At 42.6% G+C, this 25,075-nt stretch overlaps 1 protein-coding gene across 3 annotated transcripts in view; it reads right to left on the reverse strand.

Annotated features, from left to right (window-relative positions):
* The window catches only part of AHDC1 (AT-hook DNA binding motif containing 1), a 1,805,436-nt gene that overhangs the window by 1,190,419 nt on the left and 589,942 nt on the right, over nucleotides 1-25,075 (reverse strand). The gene's annotated exons all lie outside the window — the stretch shown is intronic.

Here is a 25,075-nt window from a genome sequence, read left to right on the forward strand (position 1 = left end):
CCCTACGTCACGAGATGGGTTGCCAACTGGCTAACAGACAGAACTCACACGGTAAGAATAGCGGGCTCCAGGTCCGAGACTCAACCAATCACAAGTGGTGTCCCGCAAGGCTCAGTCCTGGTCCCCTACTGTTCGGCATACACTTCTCAGAAGTACAGGCAAACAGAGGAGGACTATGGCTAACCAAGTTCGCCGATGACTGCAAACTGGTAGCCATAATTGACTCTCCGGTTGACATGGACATCCTCTAAAAGGGCCTTACTGAGACGGACACCTGGTGTCAAAGTCATGGCCTCAAGCTAAATGCCAAAAAATGCAGTCATCACATTTGGGAAAAACAAAACACCTATGAATTACCACATAGGTGGGAGCCCCCTTAATACAGAAGAGGTAATAAGAGATCTGGAGACCCAGGTAGATAGCAATCTCTCCTTTGACAATCATATTGCCAAAGTAGTTTGGAAATCCTTCTACGAGGCCCATCTAATTACTAAAGGGTTCGCATCTAGAAATAAATAGGTTCTAGTGCCCCTCTACTAGTCACTCATTAGAGCCATCATAGAGTACAATGCCCCATTTGGGATGTACCTCACAAGACACTTTCAACAGCTGGAAAGACCACAAAAGTACCTCACCAAGAGGATTACTGGCCTCAAACATATGTCCTACGCAGCCCGACTGAAAAAACTCCGGCTGTACTCAGTGGCATATCGCTTACTCAGAGGTGATCTCTGCCTGACTTATAAAGCCATGCCCAACTCAGAATTGATGGACATGCTCCACCTAAAGAAATCCAAGTCACTGTGAGCCAAGCACTCTAGTGAGCTAAACCTCGCCACAACAATAAATAGAACATGCTGGAGGGATACATTCCTGTCACAGAGACTCCCCATGATTTGGAACAAAATTCCAAATTACATCAGGCAGAGCCCTTCACTAACACTCTTCAAGAGAAACCTTGACGAGTGGATGGGTAACAGAAAATACACCCCTGGGATCACTTCATTGGCTCTTCTTGACAGAGGATCAGCTAATTAATCAAAGGGGCGGCGAAAGCCGACACACTCTGGCTAGGCTTATAATGCCCTCGGGCAGAAAGCCTAGTACCTACCTATGAACTATGAGGTAAATTGGGCGCTGCTGTGCTCATCCCTTGAGACTGATTCCAGGCACAGAATCTTTTCCAGTTTTTAGCATAAGAGTTTCTAGTACTAGGCCTCCTTGCCTCTAAAATGATATCCATCACAGGTTTGCTGAGGGATGGTAAAGGAGAGATTAAGTAATTAGCCAGTCTGCAAGGTTCAGTGTTAGAAGCTGAGGGTGCAGAATCTGGTTCTCCTGCTGAGACAGCAGGGAAGGAGTCTGAAGCAGGTGCCATGGAGATAACCATGACACACTGCGCAGGAGGGGGTACCAGTGCTGGCGCGGCCAGTCTGGAGCAATCAAAATCATCCTTGGTTTGTCCTGTTTGCTCTCCAAAGTACTACTAAAAATCAGAGGCAGAGGGGGGAAGGCATAGACTGATAGTTTTTTCCAGCTGAAGGACAGAGCATCCACTTTCCAGGCTTGTTTGTGGGGAGTCTTTGTGCAAAATTTGTCCAATTGTTAGTCCTGGGGAGAGGCAAATAGGTCTATATCTGGGCTCCCCCATTTGCTTGTCAACATGTTGAAAATCCTTGGTTCCAGTTTCCACTCGTGTGTGTCCATGAGGTTTCTGCTTAGTCCGTCTGCCAGTGTATTTAATTTTCCAGGCAGGAATTGAGCTTGTAGGTGCACTTGGTAGCTCAAGGCTGTGTTTTCTGCAGAGGGGGTAAGACTGTGTACCTCCTCTGCTTGTTTATGTACCACATAACAGTGGTGTTGTCCCTCTTTACCATTTGTTGTCCTGGAAGAATGTGGTCCTTGAAGGCTGTCAGAGCATTCTGTACACCTAACATTTTTTTTTGAGTGATATGCAGGTGCATTTGACTTGGGTTCCATTTGCCCTGAATGCACTTCCCTGCCAGGTGAGCCCCCCATGCATAGTCTGTTGCGTCTATTGTTAGGGTTTGGGCAGCAGGGGGTGGTGTGAAAGGTAGTCCCTTGTTTTGGTGGCAGGCCTCTGCCCACCAAAGGAACTCTAGGCGTAGGTATGATAGGAATCATTGTTTCTAGGTCTCGAGAATGTTGACACCATAGGCTTTTTAGACACCACTGTAGTTTCCTCATATGCAGTCTTGCATATGGAATTAGAAGAAAGCAGGAGGCCATGAACCCCAAGGCTTGCAGTATTTGTCTTGCAGACAGCAGGGTTGCTGTGGCCACTTGTTTGAAGTAGGTTGTCAAATGAATTTGTTTCTCTGGTGTGAGGTAAGCCATCTGGGAAGTTGTATTCAAGCTTGCTCCCAGGAATATAATTTGTTGACAGGGTACCAGATGTGATTTCTTTTCATTTATGGTGTACCCCAGACAAGTTAGAACCCTTTGTACAAAAGCCAGATGATTCAAAAGTATGTCCTGGCTTTCTGCCTGAATTAGACAATCGTCCAGGTATGGGTATATTTGAATATTTTTTTTTCCTGCAAAATTCAATAACTGGAGCTAGGCACTTTGTGAATACCCTGGGCGCAGCAGATAAGCCAAAGGTCAGTGCAGAGAACTGATAGTGTGTGTAGCCTGCTTTGAAGTGTAGGTATCTTCTGCAAGATTCCCTGATTGGGATGTGCAAGTATGCTTCTTTTAAATCTAGTGTTGCCAACCAGGCATCTTTGCCTAGCATAGGAAGTAATTGGTGAAGAGTCAGCATCTTGACTTTTGGAATCTCCAAAAAGGTGTTTAGAGTAGACAGGTCCAGGATAGAACGCCATGAATTGTCTTTTCTGGGTACCAGGAAAAGTCTCGAGTAGAAACCTTGTCTCTTTTCTGCTTCTGGTACCAGCTGAATAACCCCCATGCTTAACAGAAAGTACTTGGTTTTGGGCCTCTGCCCACTGATTTGGGGGTAGGTCCGGCCACCCGCTTGGTATTGGCAACGTGTGGAAGTGAAGTCTGTATCCCTGGGACACTATATTTAAAACCCATTTGTCCTTGGTAATGTGTTCCCAATTCTTTGCATGAAGAGCAATCTTTCCCCCAAAGTGGCAGTCAGTTGATAAGTGCTTGGAAATTTTAAAAGAAAGTCATTGAGACAGTTTACCGTAGAGGGGAGTCTTATTCCCAGATTTGGAAGTGGAGGCCCCCCACTGCTTAGTTCTGTGTCTCCCCTGGGACTGAAGCCTGGGGTTTTTGCTGTGTCTGGGTTTGGCTTGAGAAGACCTGGAAGGGGCTGGAAAGGTCCAATTCTTAGAGGGCCAGTGCCTACTAAATCTAGGAGGCTGAACTTGTAAAAAATCTTTAACAGTTTGCATAGATTTAGTTTTATCTTCCATCTTTTTAAGAACTTCCTCAGCCTTGTTGCCAAACAGGTGGTCCTTATTTAAAGGGGCATCCAACAATTTAGCTTTAACATGATCGGGCAAAGATTGCTCCTTAAGCAAAGCATGCCTTCTGAGCACAGACCCAGTAACAGCCGCCCTGCAAGAGGCCTCTAATGAGTCAAAACCACATTGCAAAGTATGTTTTCCAACTTGTTCAGCAGAATGCATTAAATCCTGTAATTCTTTATTTTCCACACAGTCAGGAGTCAACATCATTTTCTGTTTAAGCAGTCCAATAACATGTTGCTGATACTTTAACATATGAAACTGGCAATTTAAAGCCCAAGGTTGCAGAAGTGTAAACCTTCTTACCCCATCTATCCAGCGCCCTGGAGTCTCTAATAGAAGGGTTATGATTTTTAGCAGTAGAAGCCTTAATGCCCTTGGACCCCTGTGAAATAGTCTCTGGATCTGCAATAGGATTTTTAAAAAGGAACTTGTGGGACTCAGGGACCCTGTAGTATCTGTCAGGTTTTCTGCGAGCCGGAGGCAGGGAATCAGGGGCCAAACTAGATTCCGAAAAAGCATCATTAACAATGTCCAGTACAGGAGGAATAGCTAAAGGCCTATGCTGAGGTAGGAGAAAGAAATCCCTAAGCCTCTTTTTTGAATCAGAAAAATCCTGGCTTTCCCAGTGGAAATGATTCTTAAGAATATGTAAGGTTTCCCCAAAAGACAAATCCTCAGGAGGGGAAGCAGAGGGATTGGAGTCCTCTGCATCAGAATCTTTATAAGTAGATAAGAGCAAATCCAGATCATCAGAAGAATCAGAAACAACAGAATCCTGATCAGAAGACTCATATTCAACTTCTGTCCTAGGCCTCTTAGAAGGGGGGGGGGGGGCTATCCCTGATTAGAGTTATTAGATCTTCAGCCATTCTTATCATTTGTTTTTTAGGCATAGAGGACTGGGCGTTGGTTTTTTAGACATGGATCGAGATTTATGCCCAAGTAAAGAAGGAGGCGTCGGTTTAAAATGCAAGTCCGTAGGCCTGAATACAGCCTTATTAGCCAGTGCCTGCACAGCGGCTCCGGACCCATCCAAGGTAGAGACATCCGTGGGTTACATAGTTGAAGCATCTCGCGGCATACCGGACTCCGAATGGGTCTCAGTAGAGGTCTGCGAATCAGAAGTAGCGGGTATCAGGGGCTATGAAAGCGCCTCACTGAGTACCGGCGAACTGGCAACTGGCTTAGGAGAAGCGTCATGGGCAGTTTTGGACCTCGGCGGTTTGTCTCTGTCTTTATCTTTGCGTTTTTTCGGAATCCCAGTAGTCGGACGGCTAACTGATGACATTTCTGGATAATTAAACCGAGAACCAAAATATTTAGAGGTGAAAATATACCGACGACGGATAGTGTACTGATTAAATAAAGTACAAAACCGACAGCAAGGTATGTCGTGGTCAGGGCCTAGGCAAGGAATACAGTACAAATGAAAATCTTTGAGGTATTTGCTTTCCACAGGTAATGCAATTATTAACTTTTACTGACATCGGTAAGGAGCAAGAAAAAGTTTCCCCAACGGGGTACTTAGCTCAGTTGAAGACTTCAGTTCTGAAACTCGAAAACAAAAATTTCTGGAGTCAGCCGACCGGCACTTGCAAACTGCTTTTGCTTCGGGAACTGCACGGCAAGAAAGACTGGTGTAATGGTGTCGGCTGCATGTTTTATACCCCTGACGACCTGACATCATGGAAGAAGGGACAGCAACCGACGCAGGACCCAAGACTTTGTTAATCAGGCCGACTGAGGGCTACCTGCAAGCAGATAACCCAAATGTAATGACTGCAACAGTGAAACACGAAGAACATCTTGTCAGAGATTTGGGATGCATGGCTACACTTAAAAAGGACCTTGTGGTCATTAGCCTGGTAAACACCTATGGACCTATTAAATAAATAATACAGTACATACATTTCTACCAAAGTACAGATGTATTTATCAATGATACTCTCGATTCTCAGCTAGAGCATCTTCTGCGTGGAGACATGCATGAATGGGCGTACCTTCGTTGAAGGTTGTGCGTCAGGCCTGGCAAGCCGGTACGTAAAAATCAATTGCCAGTCATTAGCGGACCAGAGTTCCGCTGTGGCGACCCCTAACTGGGAAAAGCCAAAAGACACAAACAAACAAACTCTAGTCTAACCTCTGACGACATAAATGTAATACTAAATTAATTTCTTTCTGTATATTTGACTTATAAATTTAAATGAAAAAGTTATACTGTATTTTATCATACCATTTCCAAGATTCTTACAGTGACCTTATTTTATTTGTTACATTTTCACAATGTACTTTGGATATCTGGTTTACATAGTTCATCAGGAAGTGACTGGTTCAGCTGAAGTATTTTATTTTAGAATGTTGTTTAGTTGAACAATTTTCCATGTATTCCCATCATTCAATGCAATCTCTGCTTTTAAATGTTTTGTTATATATCTGTATTTCAAGTGTTAAGTGTTTTTAAAAAATTTCAATAATAAAACATTTGGAGAAAAATAACGACTCTAGTCCAACATGTGATCCATGAGTAATAACATGACATCACCAAATCTGTATCACATACTACACATCTGTTACAGAACATGCACAGACATAGTTAATACAGAGAAAGTTCTCTAAGATACTTTACATTGATAAAAAACACTGCACACAGTCACGCAGTGAACACAGCACATGCATAAAATATGGCCAGTCTGTACAGCAGTCTGAAAGCCTGAGGCAAAGACAGGCAAAAAGCAGGGAGCCCTCGGCAGGAGGGAAACACAAAGGAAGCTGTAAGCAAAAGGTCAGAATGTTGAAGAAGTAATGTGACAGGAATAAGCCGAAGAAGGAATGAGTTGCTGCGTCAAGAATACAGGAGATGGAGGTGGTGGTGGATGTCGTCAGATCAGGCTTCAGTGGAAGGAGAAAATGTTCCAAAGCACGACGACCAGGTCACAAATGAAGGCTGGATACAGAATGTGCTGGAATTCTTGAAGTATAAAGTACAGAATAAAGAGGGACAGCCAAATGAAATAAAGACACACATACAGCTCAACATCTGAAAATGAAGACGTCACAGTGGGGTTAGCAACAGAGAATAAGAACAAAATAAGGCAGAATGTTTTAGACTGCAGACAGCAGGACAGGGAGCCAAGCAACAGAAAGCATTACCACAAAAATGATATTCTAAATAGAAAGAGCATGTTCGCGGGGGGGGGGGGGGCAACACTACCTCTCAGTGTTAGTTACATACAGATGTGGAACCACAACTGCAATATTTTATTGCCTTGCACTGAACAGCAGTAGAGCATCATCTGACAGAAATGAGTATAGTCAGTTTTTACTGGGGTACAGTGCTACAGTCTCTTGTGTTTACACTGGGGTTCACATGGCTAGTAAGCACCTATTTCACGTCAAACTTCACCTGCAATCAAAGTTTTCCATTCCTCAAATGGGCATTTAAAATACAACTTATTATTAGTTAAACATAATTTATGTCTGATTTTATCAAAAGACAACCAATATCACCAAGTTTCACAATAAGGTTCGGTTTTAATTAAATTACCTGTGTACGTATCCATGTGCATGTGTGCATAAACACAAACACACACACGCACACACACTAAGCCTTTTGGTAAAGCCCAGGTATGTTGTAATTGGATGCACTTTTTAAATACATGATAAAGATACTTGTTTTGTGTTTGTTTGGTACTGGAGTAAGAAAGATTTTTGTTTTTATATATTATATAGACAATCCCCCCACCATACTACACACACACAAATATGTCTGAACTCTATGAAGACTATTAGGAGAGTATGTGACAGTTTTAGATGCTGTAGTGCATACCCACATGAAAATTTCACTCTTAGTAGGTACAATAAGAAATCAGTAGAGATTATTTTAAAGTATTTCTGAATTTGACAGCAAAACAGTCACTTAAGCGAAGTGCTGACCACTTTTCTATTTTCAATTACTACATAAAATATACAGACATCACTGTTGTGTGCTAAGCAATACATACTTTTTCCAGTGTTCCACTGTTGTGTGCTAAGCAATACATACTTTTTCCAGTTACTGCATTTGTGCTGTAAATATGTGCAATACAATATACGCTTCTCCCGATGCCATTTTTGACCTCCCTTGTCTGCAAACGATTAAGCCTCCCCAGAATCTGACAATGCTTTTTCATTAAACACAGCAATGGGAAGACAGTTACTGCATAGCTGGAGCTATCCACAGGGGTGATCATTCAGGCAGCCATGAGGGTGCTTTGTACCACTGCTTGAATTCTCTATCAAGGCACTGTAAGTGCCTCATCCACTCCTGGACAGAAAGATGTGTGACTGACATCACCATAGAGGCCCACAAAGCCTTTCTCTTGCAAGTTCATGCCCCTATATATCTCCTCTGAAATTTACTAGCAAGCACGGACTTGCTGAGCCTAATGTCTGCTTCAGACCATCTTTGATATCACTGCTCCTCCTCCATCGGATTAAGGGCAATATGCAGATGGAAGGAATTTGTGTTCAATACACCATGGAAAAAGTTCATTACACATTATACCAGATATTTAGACGGTATTTGTTTACTATGGAATGGTTCTATTAGTGACCTGAATGGGTTTTTGGAACACATCAATGGATGTACTGATTTTCTTAGATTCACTTACAACATTGACCAAGATGTTTTACATTATTTGGATGTAACATTAATTAAGGACTACGCAAACAACTGTTTTCATTCCAAACTTTTTAGGAAGACTACCTTTTCTAACGCGTACCTTCATTTTTGTAGTGGGCACCCTTTTTATCAGAAAAAAGGGATAGTTAAGGGCCAAATGATTAGAGCCTCGAGAATGTGTAGCACTTTTGAATATTTTTTGGAGGAAGCCAACACACGCCGTGGCTTATTTATAGAAAAAGGATACCCAGTCAACTTGATTGATGGATTGGCCCAGGAAGTTACTGAGAACAGGGAATCTAGGTATTACCCTTTATTAGGTACCGGGACAGCCGGTACGGAGTTGATGATAGACAACAACACCTCCGAATTTAAGAATAGTTTTGCATATACATATTCTTCCGACTCTCAGGTAATAGAACAGGTCATTTTAAAGTATTGGCCCATTATTTCAGTGAATGAAGATATAAAACATCTCATCCCTTCAGTGCCAGGTTTCGTTAGAAAAAGAGGAAAGAATTTGAAAGAATTTTTTGAGAAAAATAAGGCTGTTAAGAATGAGTCCACTAGAATGAAGAAGGGTACCCATAGATGTGGTTCATGTAACCAATGTGCCTTCATGTTGAATAAAGATGTTATTTCTATCCCTTCCAGAAATTTTAGATATAAGTTTAAACAATACTTTAATTGCGCCACCAAAGGAGTGGTATACCTGGGAATCTGCCTACACTGTCACAGTTTTTATGTAGGCAAGACAGAAAGGCTTTTTAGAAAAAGAGTCTATGAACATCAATATGATATTAGTAAGGGTAAAGTGACCAATGCCTTTTTTAAGCATTCACAATTATGTGAAAATATGGAAATTAAGTTTACAATTCTAGAACAAGTGACACCCGACCCACGGGGAGGGAACTGGGAAGCTAGGTTGGAGTATCGGGAACTGTTTTGGCAGCTTAGACTGGACGCAATTAGACCACCGGGCATGAATGATGCCTTGAATATAAACAGTGTGCTCAAATTAAGAAGGGCACGATTATAATAGGGGTTTTTGTAGACTGCTTAAATTTCCCCATTAAACATACTGGTATTGGATGTACCTGCAGTTCAGCCTAATGCCTTAGCTTGGTTACCATGTGCTGTATTGGTAATGAAGAAGTTATATTCATTTACTTTTATGGTTTAGTTTAACGTTTATTATTGTCATGTTTATTAATTTCATTACTATTTAATTTATTTTTTTATGTGTTTTTATATGTGTTGTAATACATTATATATTTTCATTTTTGGCATTATTGGATTTAAAGTTGAGTTTGATTTTTGGATTGGAACATATATTTAATATTTAAGGAAAGTTTATACACACTGTATTTTTAAGAAACTGATTAGGGATGATTCACATGGGGGGGTATGTCATGTGATGTTGCATTTAGTATTTAACATGGCTGACTACACAACAGATTTTTTAACCTTGAAGAAGCTCGGTAATAACCGAGCGAAAGCGCTTGGTTTATTGTTTGCTGCTGTTTGATGTTATTCAGATTACATACCAATAAACGTGCTGTTCTTAACCTATTGCTTCTAACCACATTTTTTGGAGATTTGGGTACTGTGGCCGTGGACTTTGGTGATTCTTGGTCTTGTGTTCACATTTTTTGACAATATGCAGATGGCACCACCCTTCCATTCTTCTCCCTATGATGGGTATGCTTATCCTCTAGTGCCCAAGATGCTGACTGAATTCAGGCCATTTGGGCCAGAGTCAGGACTTCATCCTTCTACTCCACCGGAGCTAGCTTCAGTAGATGCATAGCTACATTATAAGTAGTTAATGATTGTAGTACTGCTATACATTTTTGTAACTTTTTTCTTTATATTGGAGCTTTTCTCCTTGGGTCTTCACTGAAAATGGGCCACCAGCCCAGTGGACCAACCTGGTTAACAAAAGACAAATAAATAATAGTTGAAAACTTTAACATTGAGAGGGCCAGTTCCACAGCATAGCAAATTTGGCTTTAACTACTAAACAGATGACCCAGACTCAACTGGTAATACAGGCTGAATATGAATGGATACAAGTACGCGACTAACCCTAGTCTGCCCATCTCATGGAGAGGTAGAAATTGAAGACTTACCGACCACAGTAGCACCATCTGGGTGAAGGCATGCAAGTACCACTGTTGCAACAGATATAACTAGAGACTGTATTTGTCATGGCAATACATGTTTTGAAACTCGATTGGTTAACTGTATCAACTGCGTTAACTGTGTTTTTACTGGATGACTATGAATGTGATGTCATGGTTCTGCTATTTATAACTAGTGTTTTTTATATGAATTTTATTCTGATGAAGTTTTACAAGTAAATAGAATGAAAATGCTTAAGTAATTTCTGTGTTACTGTGTGAATTTTTCGGGTTCCAGACACTTTGGTTTTTAATTTTTCTTAGAAATTGAAGTCTCGCCACAGCAGAACCATCTGGGTGAAGGTATGCAAGTACCATTGTTGCAACAGGGATAACTAGGGACTGTAAGCCCAAGGAAATACACACCCACTCTAGCTGAGATCCTTAGGCATTGCACCACTCTGGCCAATGGATGTGGTGTTGTGGGCACATAAAAGGTCTCTTATACCCTGCTGGGTGACAGCTGCAACTTCATGCTTTCACTTCTATCTCTCTTGGTGTTGCAGATTGGGAGAGGGACAAATAGGCCAGAAGAAAAAGAATCTTACAGAGGCATAGCAAAAAATGTACTACAAAACAAAAAAATTAAATAGTGAACCCCTTTAACACTGAATACTAAAAAAACAGACATAAACAAGCCAACTCCTATAATAAAATAAGCAAAATACACAATAAAGTACAGTCGTGTAAAATCTTACCATAACAATAGATGTCCTCCTCTTCAATGCTGCAGTAATCTTAACCATAGGCCTCTCCTGCCAAGGATAGCCCAACGTCTGGCCAGTATAGCAAAGTCTTTAGATCTTGAATGCACAGTACATCACACGTATGCTCCCTGTATAAGACGTAGGACACAAAGGTAACATATGGACGCAGATACCCAGAACTGAATTGCCCTAGTACAGAACAGTCTCCATAGAACTGATAGGCTATGCACATCTAGATGGAGAAAATGTAGAAAGTAAAGGGGAGACTCTCGACCAGAAGGGCAACCAAATCAAAGCCCAAAATGAAAAAAGGGGATGGAGGGAGGGTCTAAATAAGGCAACAGTGAAGAAAAGGGCATCTACTCTTATGGTAAGTTTTTACACAACTGTGCTATGTCCTGTTGCAGTATTCTTAACCATAGGATGAGTACAAAAGCTCAAGACAAGGAATGGAGGTAGAAGGCTGGGAAAAGCCCTCAACAAACCCATGCAGGAAGGCCCTAGTAAATTCTGCTCTGGCCCTAGAAACCATATCCAATTTATAATGCTCAGTAAAGGTATGCACAGAAGATCGAGTAGCAGCTTCAACAATGGAATTGGTGTCCAAACCCTTGAAGAAAGCACAAGAAGAGGCAACAGCCCTAGTAGAATGACCTCTACCAGAAGTAGACAGACACTTGCTATGAAAAGAATAACAAAAGGAAATGGCTTTAGATATCTAGGAGGAGACAGTTTGCTTAGATACAGCCAAACCAAATGTACTGGGATGAAAATAAACAAAAAGCTGGTCAGATTTACAAATGGCTTTAGTTTTATCCAAATAATTCATGAAATGTCTGTACAAATCCAATGAATGCAGGACCCTGTCACTAGCAGTCTGAGGGAAAGGAGTTGGTACTGTCTGATTCAAGGACAACTCAATAACAATCTTGAACACCCTCTCCCTGTGGAAAAAAAAAAGGAGGAATGGCCATAACAGCCTGAAGCTCAGAAACCCTTTGAGCAAAAGTAAGAACAAGCAATAAGACAGTCTTCTAGATACACTGTTGCAGAGAAGCTGAAAATGCAGGCTCAAAGGAGACCTGGGTCAATTTTTCCCAAAACAAAATTAGGTCCCAAGGAGGAGGAACAGGCTTCCTTGGGGGAGCCTAACATCCAGGACACCTTTAATAAACTGTTTGACTTCAAAATGAGAAGCCAAAGGAGGACTCAAGGGCAGACTGGCACAAACAGCTGATAAATGGCCCTTTACAGAAGAACAGGCCAAGTCAGACTGGAGCAACTCAGACAAATATGAGAGAACCAGTGGGACCTCCACTGAAAAAGGTTCCTGATTATGAGCATGGCACCAGACAGAAAATCTTTTCCACTGGGATATACAAGACTTTCTGGCTGCAGGTTTTCTTGCCTCTTGTAAAACCCTGAGCATTTCCTCAGAAAAAAATGTGCATAAAAGGGATCAAAACCCTATCACCCACAGGGTCAGTTGAAGAATGGACAATTGAGGATGGATGAGTGACCCCTTGTCCTGTGTGAGGAAGTTCAACCAGTGAGGTAACTTCTGGTGACTGCCCTTGGCCAGATGCAATAAGAGGGGGAACAAGTGCTGCCTTGACCAAAAAGGAGTCACTATCAAGATTTTTGGGGAGTCCAGCTGAATCTTCTGCAGGACTCTTGAAAGAAGAGGAAGGGGAGAGAGAAAAAGAAAGGGCATCTCTCTTCCATACAGGATGGCATGGCACTCTGGAACAAATTTTACATTAAGAGGGTTCGTGGTCTGCACTCTTGTGGGAGGAGAGGCTGGACTCTGCCCTTCTGAGCTGGGAATTTCTGGTTAAAGGCTTATAGTGCATGCATATCTGAACTGTTTCTTACTGAAGTTGGTGCGCCTTGTTTGCTGTGGCATAGACTGGATTCGGGCCTGCTGGATCTAGCTTTGTTTGTGTAACTTGAGCACTAATCCAGGCATTCTCTAAAGTATTCAATTGTATTTATTACTGCTTGGTTGTAACTTGATTAAAGTGTAGCTATCATTCAAGTCTTTTGGATTAAGCACTTGGGCTTCAGACCAGTTGTTTTACATTAGGAAGGTTTGTGGCAAGCACTGTGGTGGCAGGACAGGTAGCTTTCATCCTTCTAAGTTGGGAACTGCTGATTGAGAGCCCAGTGTCCAAGTGTATTAGTTCTGGTTTAGGCACTTGGGCTTCAGGCCAGTTATTTTACATTAAGAAGGTTTGTGGTCTGCACTCTTGTGGGAGAAGAGGCTGGACTCTGCCCTTCTGAGCTGGGAATTTCTGGTTAAAGGTTTATAGTGCCTGAATATTTGAACTGTATCTTACTGAAATTGGTACACCTTGTTTGCTCTAGCATAGACTAGATCCAGGCCTGCTGAATCTAGCTTTGTTTATATGCTTGTTGTTTGTTTGCTTGTTATTTCCCTGGAAGCTAATTCCACCTAATCGCAACTTCTCAGCTTCTGTGGATCACTAGTGATATCTGCATTGCTTACTGTACTTATTTCCTTGTTTCACTTGAAAGAAAGTTACTGTTTGTCGTTTTTGCATTAAGTTACTTGTAACACATTGCACTCAAGTTACCTGGCACTTGCTCACTAAAGCAATTATATAAGTCAGCACTAAAATTAAAAGCACTACACCCTCACTCCCCACTGGCCCTTGTTTTCAATTAAGGATTTCCCAATATTATTCTAGCATGTCCAAAGGTCAGTTGTCAATCTCCTCTCCGGTCCAGCTGGTGAATCTGGGAATCTTGAGGCAATGTTATAACTGCCTCATGTACACAGACAACCCTCTCCTCCTCCCACATAACACAAATACTTGCGAGAGATGCAGCTATTTAGCCAAACTGGAGGCTGAGCTCTCTCAACTCAGGACTGGCAAGACCAGACAGGAGGAGAAGGCAACTACACACACCACAAAACCAGCCTCACATAATGCTACCACTCCACTGAATCAAACACATAAACACACAAAGACATACTCGGAGGCTCTGAGTAAAAATTTACCTAAACAGCAGAGGCCTCCAAAGCAGACACCCAAAAACTGCTACCTCAAGACACCCCACAAGCAACACATAAACCACAAAAGCAGTGTGCAAAGCAGTCACAGCCCTTAAGGCCAAATACAACACCAAACATACTTGTCATAGGTGACTCCATAGTCGGACACACTGACGTCCCACTCACCAGGCTGAACAAGGAGAGGGTCACAGTAAGCTGCCTATCGGGCGCTAGAATCCGCCACATAACACAAGCACTCGGGTCACTCCACGGCAAGTACAAATATGACACAGTCATTGTCCATGCTGGTGTGAACGACCTGAGACGTACCTCCCTAGACTACATGAAAAGAGACATAGAGGAGCTCTCTGATTATGTAGCCCAGACAGGTATGACCCTAACCCTGAGCAGTATCCTTCCTTCACCAAGAATGATGCCACAATATAGACACAAGATGATCAGCTTTAACAATTGGCTTAATGTCTGGTGTCATTCAAAGGGGATCCAGTGTCTGTCTGCCTGGGATGACATGCTTGACAAGCCACGCTGCTTCACAAGGGACGGCTTGCACCTGTCACCCCTGGGATTCCGGATATTGGCTAAGGCTCTTGCCACCCCATAGTGCCTTTTTAGGCAAGGCTCAAATTCTAAACCTACCACCCTAGAAAACAAAAATGGGAAGAAACTGAGGGTAATGCTGCTCAATGCCAGAAGTCTAAATCTCAAAATGCACGCACTCGAGGCCTTTCTCAGTATGGAGAACATCGATGTCTGTGCTGTAACTGAAACCTGGTTCAAGGCTCCTGAGAGCACCCCGGCACTATTAGGTTTTACCTCATATCATGCGTTCCGGCCCCAAAACCCGGACCACACCACAAAAGGAGGGGGTGTATCCATATTCATAAAGGATACCCACACCTTCAGGTTGGTGGAAATGCACGAAGCTTCGGAAACCATCCAGGTGCAACTAACCATAGGCAAAACTGCTCTACAAATTGTAGCATGCTACAGGCCACCCTCTCAAACTCAGGAACCCCACACAGCCTTCCTGAAGACACTGGAGGGTATAAATGTATCTCCAAACACCATCATATTGGGTGACTTCAACTACCCAAATATAGACTGGGAACATTACTCAAGCCCTAACTTTCTAGCCCAACGGTTCCTGGAGTTCATAAATTCAAATGCCATGGAACAGCTAGTCACTGTTCCCACGAGAGGAGAAAATATACTAGATCTCATTGTCACAAACATGGGGACAAAATGCTCCACACCGGTAGTATATCCCTCATTGGTGAGATCTGATCATAAACTAATCTCACTGGAAATCCACATCCCGCCCCCACCCCAAACAAAAAGACCATAGTGAAGAACTTCTCTAAAGCAAACTTCACACTACTCAAGACTGGTGTGGTATCCTTCAAGGCCCCTGAACCAGAGGAAACCACAACCCAAGCTGCGGAAGCCCTTACAAATCCCTTCTATGAACACCTCCAGGACTGCATGGATCAGGCAATCCCAAATAAAACCAAGACTCTTTCCACAAAGGGCAAACGTCCAGTCTGGTGGACCCCAGCCATTAACAAACTTTACAATAAGAGGAGAAAGCTATTACATGATAGAACAAAATCCATAAAAGGGAAGTCACCCCTGATCATTATTAGTAAAAAAATACGAGCACTCATAAAATCAACTAAGGCCAATTTTGAGAGAAAAATTGCCATGGATTCAAAGGACAATCATAAGGCCTTTTTCAGCTATGTTAGGAACCTGGGTGGAAACTCCCAGATATGCTCAGAATTAGTCCAAAAAGATACAAAAATCACTGAACCCACAGACATTGCCAACATACTGGCAGACAGGTTCAGTGCAAACTTCACCCCCCTCTCCTAAAGGAGAGATAACTATCCCAGCCGAGTGTAGCCTCCCGGACATCTCAAATGCGCAGGTGAAAGCTGCTCTCTCTAAAGCTAAAAACACAGCATCAATGGGACCGGATGGTGTCCCCGGCTGTGTGCTACATGAGCTAAATGAGGAATTAAACCCGCACATAAGGCAGCTGTTCAATCTCAGCCTTACCACAGGATACGTGCCCAAGGAGTGGCGTACGGCAACTGTGGTCCCACCCCACAAAGGCGGCGCCTCTACGGACCCTGGTAATTACCGCCCCATAAGCTTAACAAGTCTAGTCTGCAAAGCTATGGACAGGATCATAATGGAGCTCATAAACAAAGATATAGGGGACTTGCAGACATTGGACCCGACCCAGTTTGGCTTTGTCAAGGGAAGATCATGCCTTTTGAACTTGGTTGACTTCTTCGAAATAGTCACCAAGGCCATTGATGAGGGAAAGGCAGTCCATACAGCCTACCTTGACCTTGCAAAGGCTTTCGACACAATACCCCACTCGGGTATTGTAGAAAAACTTACCAGCTTAAATGTAAACCCATATGTCACAAGATGGGTTGCAAACTGGCTTAAGGACAGAACCCACAGGGTTAGAGTTGCTGGCGCTGTGTCAGACTCCAAGCCGGTCACAAGTGGTGTCCCACAGGGCTCGGTCCTTGGCCCCTATTGTTTGGCATCTACTTCTCAGAAGTACAGGCCAACATGGGAGGACTTTGGCTGACAAAGTTTGCAGGTGACTGCAAACTGGGCGCCATAGTGGAAAGTGCATCGGACACGGATATCCTTCAGACGGGACTCACGGAAACAGATAGCTGGTGCCAGAGCCATGGCCTGAAGTTAAACGCCAAAAATGTATAGTCATACCCTTCGGGAAAAACAAGGTAACCCCAAGCTACCATATAGGTGGCAATCCACTAAGCACAGAAGAGGTTATCAGGGACCTGGGGACCCAGGTTGACAGTGGCCTTTCTTTTGACACTCACGTTGCTAAAGTGGTTAGAAAACCTTCTACATTGCCCACCTGATCATGAAGGGATTCACATCCAGATCTAGTGAGGTCATTGTTCCCCTGTACTCTTCACTTATCAGACCAATGATCGAGTACAATGCCCCATTCGGGATGTATCTCACCCGACATCTGCAGCAATTGGAGAGACCCCAAAAGTTCCTCACCAAAAGGATAAAGGGACTCCAAAATCTGTCATATGCCAGATTGAAGAAACTCCAGCTCTATTCAGTCGCATACCGTCTGCTCAGAGGTGACATGTGCCTGACATACAAGGCCATGTCCAACCCGGAATTAATGGACATGCTCCACCTCAAAAAATCCAAATCCACCAAAACCACTAGAGCAAGCGACTTAAACCTTAGCACGGATATAAATAGGACGTGCTGGAGGGATAGATTTATCACTCAGAGACTCCCTATGCTGTGGAATAAAATCCCGGTCCATGTGAGGCAGAGCACCTCGCTGACTCTGTTCAAGAGAAATCTAGACCTGTGGATGGGAGATCGTAGGTTTACCCCGGGAATCATCTCTGTGTCACTGCTGGACAGAGGCACAACAAACTAATGGGCACAGTATTTTTTCATATAAGGGGTGGCGTAAGCCACAAAAATTTGGGCTAGGCTTATAAATGCCTTAGGGCAGATAGCCTAGTATAAACCTATGAACCTATGAACCTATGAACCTAAAAGAGAGGGAGGTGCCTGTTCATCCAGGAGACAAAAAGATCTACCTGAGGAATACCCGACCAATAGACTATTACCAAAAACACCTGCTCAAGGATCTGCCACTAAATTGTGCTCTGAAGGAATATACATTGCCTGAAGAGTTAGCTGATAACTGGCAGCTAGATCCCAGGCCTGAAGAACCAAGCCTGTAAAGAAGGTAAGACTTTGTGTACCCCTAACTGTTGATGTGTTTTCTGTGGAAACCTTCAGGAGGCCTAGAAAGATCATGCAGTGAACAGCCAGAAGGGCCAGGATCAGAGCACTTATCTTTTTGATATTGATATGGATTGACTTCTGATGGTGGGGCCATTGACCTTGGACTTTTATGTGATCACTGGAAGCCCCCCACCCCATGTCTGAGACATTGGTGAACAGTTCTTGTGAAGGAATCAGAGGCTGAAAGGGCAGGCCTGGGTTGAGGTGAGTTACTGAATCCAACACTCAAATTTCTGATGGAGACACTCTGAAATCCAGAGGGTGAAAATGGTAAAGCCAAACTTACTTGAGGTACCACTGAAGTCTGGCAAGACGGAACACTGGAATAAAAGAGGCCATGAATCCTCGGGCCCATGAAAACTCTCTGGCTAGAATGGCAGACACAGGAAGATGAGACTGAAAGAAAACTGTCACAGACAAAGCCTTTGGAGGTGGAAGACAGGCCAACATTGGCATTGTTGGAATCCTGCAGCGCAGATACATATGCTTCTGAGAGGGAGTCTGGAAATTGATAGTGAACACCAGACTTTGAAAGAAAGATATGGTGAACTCCAGAGCTTGTAGCGGGCAACTTGGAGAAGGAGCCCGAATCAACAGGTCATCTAAATAAGGAAAAATCTGAATGCCTTGGAGCTGCAAAAGGTAATCACAGGAGCTAGGCATTTTGTAAATACCGTTGGGGCAGTAGAGAGGCCAAAGGGCAAAAGAGAGAATTGAAAATGAGAGGATGAAATGTAAAAACTTGCTGAAAACAACAGGGTGAATAGGAATATGAAGATAACCATCCTTCAGATCCTAAGACAGCAGAAAAACCTGAGGCAGCAACAAAGGAAACAGGGTTTGAAGAGAAAGCATTTGAAAAAAAGGAACCTTGAGAAAGGTGCTGAGCAGAGAGAGATCCAGAATAGGTGTCCAAGTGCCCTCCTTTCAAGGAACCAGGAGCATTCTTGAGTAAAAAACCTTTTCCCACTTGGGACGAAGGGTTCCAGCTGAAAATCTTCCTGCTCCATCAGGGACCCAAGAGCCTCTAAGAAAAGAGGAAGCTGCTCTGGAGGAGGTTGAGGAATTCCTGAAAAAGGAGGGAGACACTCCCACACCACGAAGTAGCCCTGACAGATTATGGACAGAACCCAAGAATCTGAGGTGATGAATTGCCAGTTTAGAAGTCGGGGGGAGAGCTGGAAGAACAAGGAAACCTGGCATAGGAATGGGGGGCAAAATGTCAAAGAGAAGCAGGATTATCAGAAACAGAAGACTTCTGAGCCACAGGAGCCTGAGAAGACTTTGCAAGAGGAACTTGCCTACCACCTTTCCTGCTTTTAGTGGCCTGACGAGGTTGCCTATGAACTAAAGCAAACCTAATAGGATAGTTCCTCTAGAATTTAGGGATAGGGGACACAAAATATGTTTAAGGTCCTGGAAAGCTTTACATTTTTCTTGAAGGGACTAAAACACATGACTAGCAGCAGTCTCAAAGAGATTCTTAATATCCAAAGAAGCATCCAGCAACTTAACCTTAATGTCCTCAGGTAAAGACTGCAGATGAAGCCAAGAGTAATGCATCATGACAGGCTCAAAAACAGCAGCTCTGGAAGAGGCATCAGCAGCATCACAGCTTCACTTGATAGAGTGATGAGCCACCTGAGAGGCAGAACCCAAAGTAGATATTGCAGAAGACTTCCCTTCAGAAGCAGGGAGGCCAGAAATAACTTGACAAGCCTGGAAAATCATGGCCAGAGCATAACTGGCCATGTGGGTCTAGTAATTGATGACCCCAAAGGCCAATGAAGAAGCAGTATAGATCTTCTTTCCAGTCCTCTCCATTGCCTTACTATCCTTATCTGAAGGCAGAAGCTTGACAGAGGGCAAAAGCTTAGAAGGCTTGTCTGAGGAGACTGTCACCATAGCAGTATCAGCAGAAGGACTACAAATAGGAATTGGCAATACTTAGGAACCTTAAACAAACTGTTAGGTTTCTTTGTAGCTGGGAGACTAAGAATCAGGAGTCTTAGAGCTATAAATGTGTCTAACAAAGCAGCTAACACAGGAGGTACTGCAGAAGGTTTAGAAGTGTCCACCAGAAGTAGCTCATAATACCTATTCTGGATATCAGAATCCCACTTAAAATATTCTATCATTCTGGTTATTGTACCCCCAAAAGACAACTCCAAAGAAGACTCAGAGCTAATGGATTCCTCTTCATCAGAGCCATAAGACAAAGGAGAAGGCATCTAGGAAGAGTAAGATAAGGACCCTTCATCAGACTCCAAATCCTCATCCAACGAATCAGGTTCCCTGGACCTTTTGGAAGGCACAGAAGTCCAGGGAGGAGTAGGGACAGAAACCCCTTGGGGAAGTTTTCAAAACCATTAAGGCATTAAATAGGCCTTGAGTAAACTCCTTCCATTCCCTTTGAGGCTTTTTAGGATGTACAAATGAATGTTTAGTCTTCTGTCTTTTCTTCGTAGGGAATTCAGCCCTAACAAACACAGACAGTTCCAAATCCTGATGGAATTCGATAAGAATACCCAAAACCTGTTCCCTGATCAAAATCTGCAGAATTCCACTAGATCCCTCCAAGATAATCAACAACTGCCCCCCCTCAACATCTGGAACAGATGCCTGCAAAGACTCAAAGAACATGCAAAAAGAAGGATTCATGCCAGCATCTGAGCGGGTCACAGCAGAAGTATTCAAAGTCAACACTGGACAGCCTACAGAGCTACCACCGGTTTCTATAGAGACATCCGGTACATGCTGTTCAGCTAAAGAATCCAGATGAGATTTCTTGGTCTTTTCTTTGCTTAACAGAAGTACCTTGGGTTTAATCGATTCTGCCATGCTAACCTTGGCTAACTGCTTAAGCCTCTGGTTCTCTGGATATATGGCCAGGGAAGACAACTGGCTTCTAAGAGTCTTATGCACAAACAACTTAAAAATACTACAGGAGGTATGGTTGTGGGAAGCTCTCAAACAAAAAAGACACTGCTTGTTATGTGCCTACCACACTGATATTTTCCTTTCTTGGATGACATGAACTCCAGGTAATCCAAGGAAAACATGATCAATAATAAAAAGAAAAAAAGACCCCAAAAGGGCAATAATCTGATGGCTAGGTACTCAGTACAGCAAAGGGTGTTCAGACTGGCAATAAAGAAGTTCTGAGTATCTACGTCTGTACATCACCTTTATGCCCTACACCCTGTACAGGGAGCATATGTGTGACTTATAGCACATTCAAGATCTAAAGGCTTGGTTATCTCGGCCGGACACTGGGCTATCCTTGGCAGGAGGGTCCCTATGGTTAAGAATACTGCAACAGTGATATAGGACATCCATAAAGATTCAGCATTAGGGCAATTTAAAAATGCACAATAAAGTATATCAGTGTAGCTCATGCAGGGAAAGGTTACAAGAAAAAAAGGGATGAGACAGTTATTCAAAATTCTGCAAGTTTTGCAAACACTGCAACAATCCACAGTGCAGAAAAGGAGGGTAGGAATTAAAAATAAGGTATTGTTATAGATCTAGAAGTAAACCTTAATTCCTGAAAAACTAAAAAAAAAAAAAAAAAAAAAAAAAAAGCAAAATCACCACAGGAAGAAGGAATATGAAACCTGCTGACTGAATCCAGTTTACAAACATATCATTTCACTGCAACCGGGGAGCAAAAAAGGTTGGGAGCATTCATCGTTGAGCATTGTAGTTATTTCATATTAAATAATCTGATTTGCTCATAAACAGCTTGACCCCTAAAATGGGCCTTTTTGGCTATGAGATATGTACAATAAACAAAAAGTGAAAAAAATACAGCAATTTCAAGTAAATAATTTTATGCATTCAAAGCGAACAGATATCAAAGCAAAAGGGAAAGTAGCTGAATGCCTTCTCAGTTTAGGATGAATATCCATGGAGGCTTTACTCCGTGCTATAAAACAAATGAATGTGAAATTTACAAATGTCTTCTTTTACCTGCTGAATGCATTGCTGCATATTAGGTTCATAGGAGATTATTAGGCTACTTAGCTTAAGAGACCTTACAAGCCTAACAAATTTTACCAAATCTTCTATCACTGGGGTTTCGACTATTTTTACAGACTGCCTCTGTCCATAAGGGACATGGGCGCCACCCCAAGAGTAAATTTGCAATTTCCCATCCATTGTTCCAGATTACATTTGAAGATGATTAGGGAAAGACTCTGCTTCACGTGAACAGGAACTTATTCCAGAGGAGGAGCAATCTTTGGGACACATATCTGTCTCTCTAGCAAGATCTATTCATGTCAAAGATCAGGTTTAGATCTTTAAAGCACGTATCCCTTGTGTGGTTATTTTTGCAAAAATGCAACATTTCCATCAGGGGTGGGTCAGAGACTGCCTTGTACGTCAGTCACAGATCAAGATCACCCCCTCAGTAATTGGTAGGAAAATGAATACGGTGATGGGGCTTTTAATTGGTCCACATAAGACCTCTTGGCTATAATCTGTATTTTTTGGCGAGAAATCTCTGAGCATGTTCCAACAGTTGCAGGTGCCTCGTGAGATATATGCCAAAGGGTGCACTGTACTCGATTATTGGTCTGATAAGGGCAGAGTATAGTGGTACTATGACATCCTTAGATCTGAATGCCACACCCTTACTTATAAGCTGAGCCAAGCAGAAGGATTTCTTCACTACTGTGGACACACAGTGGTCAAAGTTTACATTACTATCTATATTAGTGCCCAGATCTCTTGCTACTGGGTTGACTCTTAGGGGAGCACTATCAATGTTGTAATTTGGATGGGTATTTGATTTCCCAAAGGGTATTATGTACTTCTTCATATTTAGTTTGAGGCCAAGGCTTTGACACCAATCATTAGTCTGCATCAAACCTTTCTGTAGGATATCAGCATTGTTTGGGGAGTTAATGATTGCCCTTAACTTGTAGTCATCAGCAGACTTGGTCATCTACATTTGCCTTGACATCTGACAAGCATAAAGCAAACAGAAGAGGGCCCAGAACTGATCCCTGTGGTACCCCACTGGTGACTGGCCTCATGCTGGATGTGGATTTCCCCATTCTAACATGTGTCCTATCCATGAGCCATTTGGCTATCCATCTGGTGACGTAGGGATTTATACCCAATTTGTGAGTTTATCTATAATACCCAAGAGGGATATTGAGTCAAATATCTTGGCCAGGATAAGGTAGGTGATATGCATCATCTTACCCTCATCCACGGTCTTGGTGACCTTCTGAAAGAAGTCCACCAAACTGAGCAGGCAGGACCTGTCCTTGATTAAGTCGAGTTGGGTTCATAGGTTCTTAGGTGTTTACTAGGCTAATGACCACAAGGGCCGTTTTAAGCCTAGTAATGCATGTGAAGTCTCAGACAAGTTCTCGTACTCTTGATAAGTTTAAGCAGGGGCTTAGGAGACGAAACATTTACAAGCAGTGGCCTATGAGATGAACCATTTACAGGCTGCCTGTGACCATTAGAGACCTGGGTCCCAAACCAGGGATTAATTTTCCTGTTCCCCATCCAACTGTCTAAGTTACGCTTGAACTTGGTTAGGGAAGGAACTCTGCTTCACATGGATGGGGAGCCATTTCCAGAGAAGGGGTATTCTCTGGGATACATACCTGTCTCTCTAACAGGTCCTATTTATATCACAGGCATGGTTTAAGCCTATAAAATGGGCAATTCTGGTGCTGTTTAATTTTGCAGATATACAGGAGGTCCATCAGGGCAGGCTCTAGAGTCTGAAGATTTCCTATGTCGTTGTTAATCAGGCCCACGAATATAAGACTATTTATTTTATTATTTATTTATTTGACATTTCTTTACCGGGATGGACTGACTGGGTCTACGGAACCAGTTTTCAGCAGAAGCCTGGGAAGAAAAGCTCCACATACAGTACAATACAAATACAGTGATATCCAATACAACACAAATGATATTATAAATAATACACACAAATAAGCTGAAAGAACATAAAGTATAAGATTTTACAATATATACTACCCATCTAGGCAATTCTATAGAGTTAAAACATTATAGACAATAATGGTCACTCTCACCATATGCACAGCCTGTGAGTAGATAATGTCCAAAAGTAGTGTGTAGGCAGGCACTGCATGACATTGACTGTTATATTACATGAAAAAATAGAATGTTGGTTTCAGTTAGGAAAATAATAGCCAGTAAGTTAGTGATGCAGAAAGATAGTGAGAGAGTTAAGAAGAACAGAGGCATTACAGTCTGAGCAGTAGCTTAAGGATATGGCATAGAAACAGAGAAGGAGTTAGGAGAGCCTTAGGATCTTGCAGAATGAGGGAGTGAAATGCGACAGAAGAGGAGGATGAGGATAGTGTGGAAGAAGAGGAAGAGATGAGCATTAGGCTGGCATTATGCAGGAGCAGAGCCATGTATTTTTGAGATGATTTTTTAAAAAGGCATAGACCTGGTAGCTAGAGGTAGAGAGTGACCTGGTTTTCAGACAGCTAAAAGCTTTTTGTCTTCTGATTATAAGGATAGATTTGGTGTGTAAGGTGTGACTAGACTGGCTAGTACAGGGCAGGTAGTAGGCTTGAAAATAAGGTTGTGCAAGGTAGATAGCTGAATAAAGGCAAGTTGGTTGGGGAGTTCAAGCCAGGTTAGTTCTAGTAGTGGTTTACAGCGGTGTGTGTGATATTTAGAGTTTGTGGCAAACTTTGCAACTTAGTTGTAGCACTGTTCCATCTTGCTTAGGGTAGAAGTTTGTAAATTGGTTAGGATAGGCGCACCATAAAGAAGGGAGGGGAGTAAAAATGTTTTTGCAAGGGTAGTTTTGGTTGTTGCAGTAAATAAATGTTTGTTTCTATAGAAGAGTCCCTGTTTTTGATCATTTTTCTTTACATTTTGCTGTATATGGGGATCAAATGAAAGTTTACTGTCAATAACTCCTAGAAGTTTGGTTTCCTGCAGTATTTCTAAGACAATGTTGTCAGATGCAAGGATGTTGAAATGATTAGTGACAGAGGAGGTGTTTTTGGAGTGAAAGAGTACTAGTTTAGTCTTCTTTGGATTAAGAAAGAGTTGGGCATTTCTTAGCCAAGATTCGACTGCAGTAAAGGACTGTTGAATTTTTGAAAGTAGTTCTGGTAGTGATTGAGCAATGCAGATTATGGTGGAATCATCATATTACTGAATGAGGGTCC

This window comes from Protopterus annectens, chromosome 1.part1 (genome assembly GCF_019279795.1).
Source record: "Protopterus annectens isolate FY-2018-M chromosome 1.part1, PAN1.0, whole genome shotgun sequence".
NCBI lineage: Eukaryota > Metazoa > Chordata > Ceratodontiformes > Protopteridae > Protopterus > Protopterus annectens.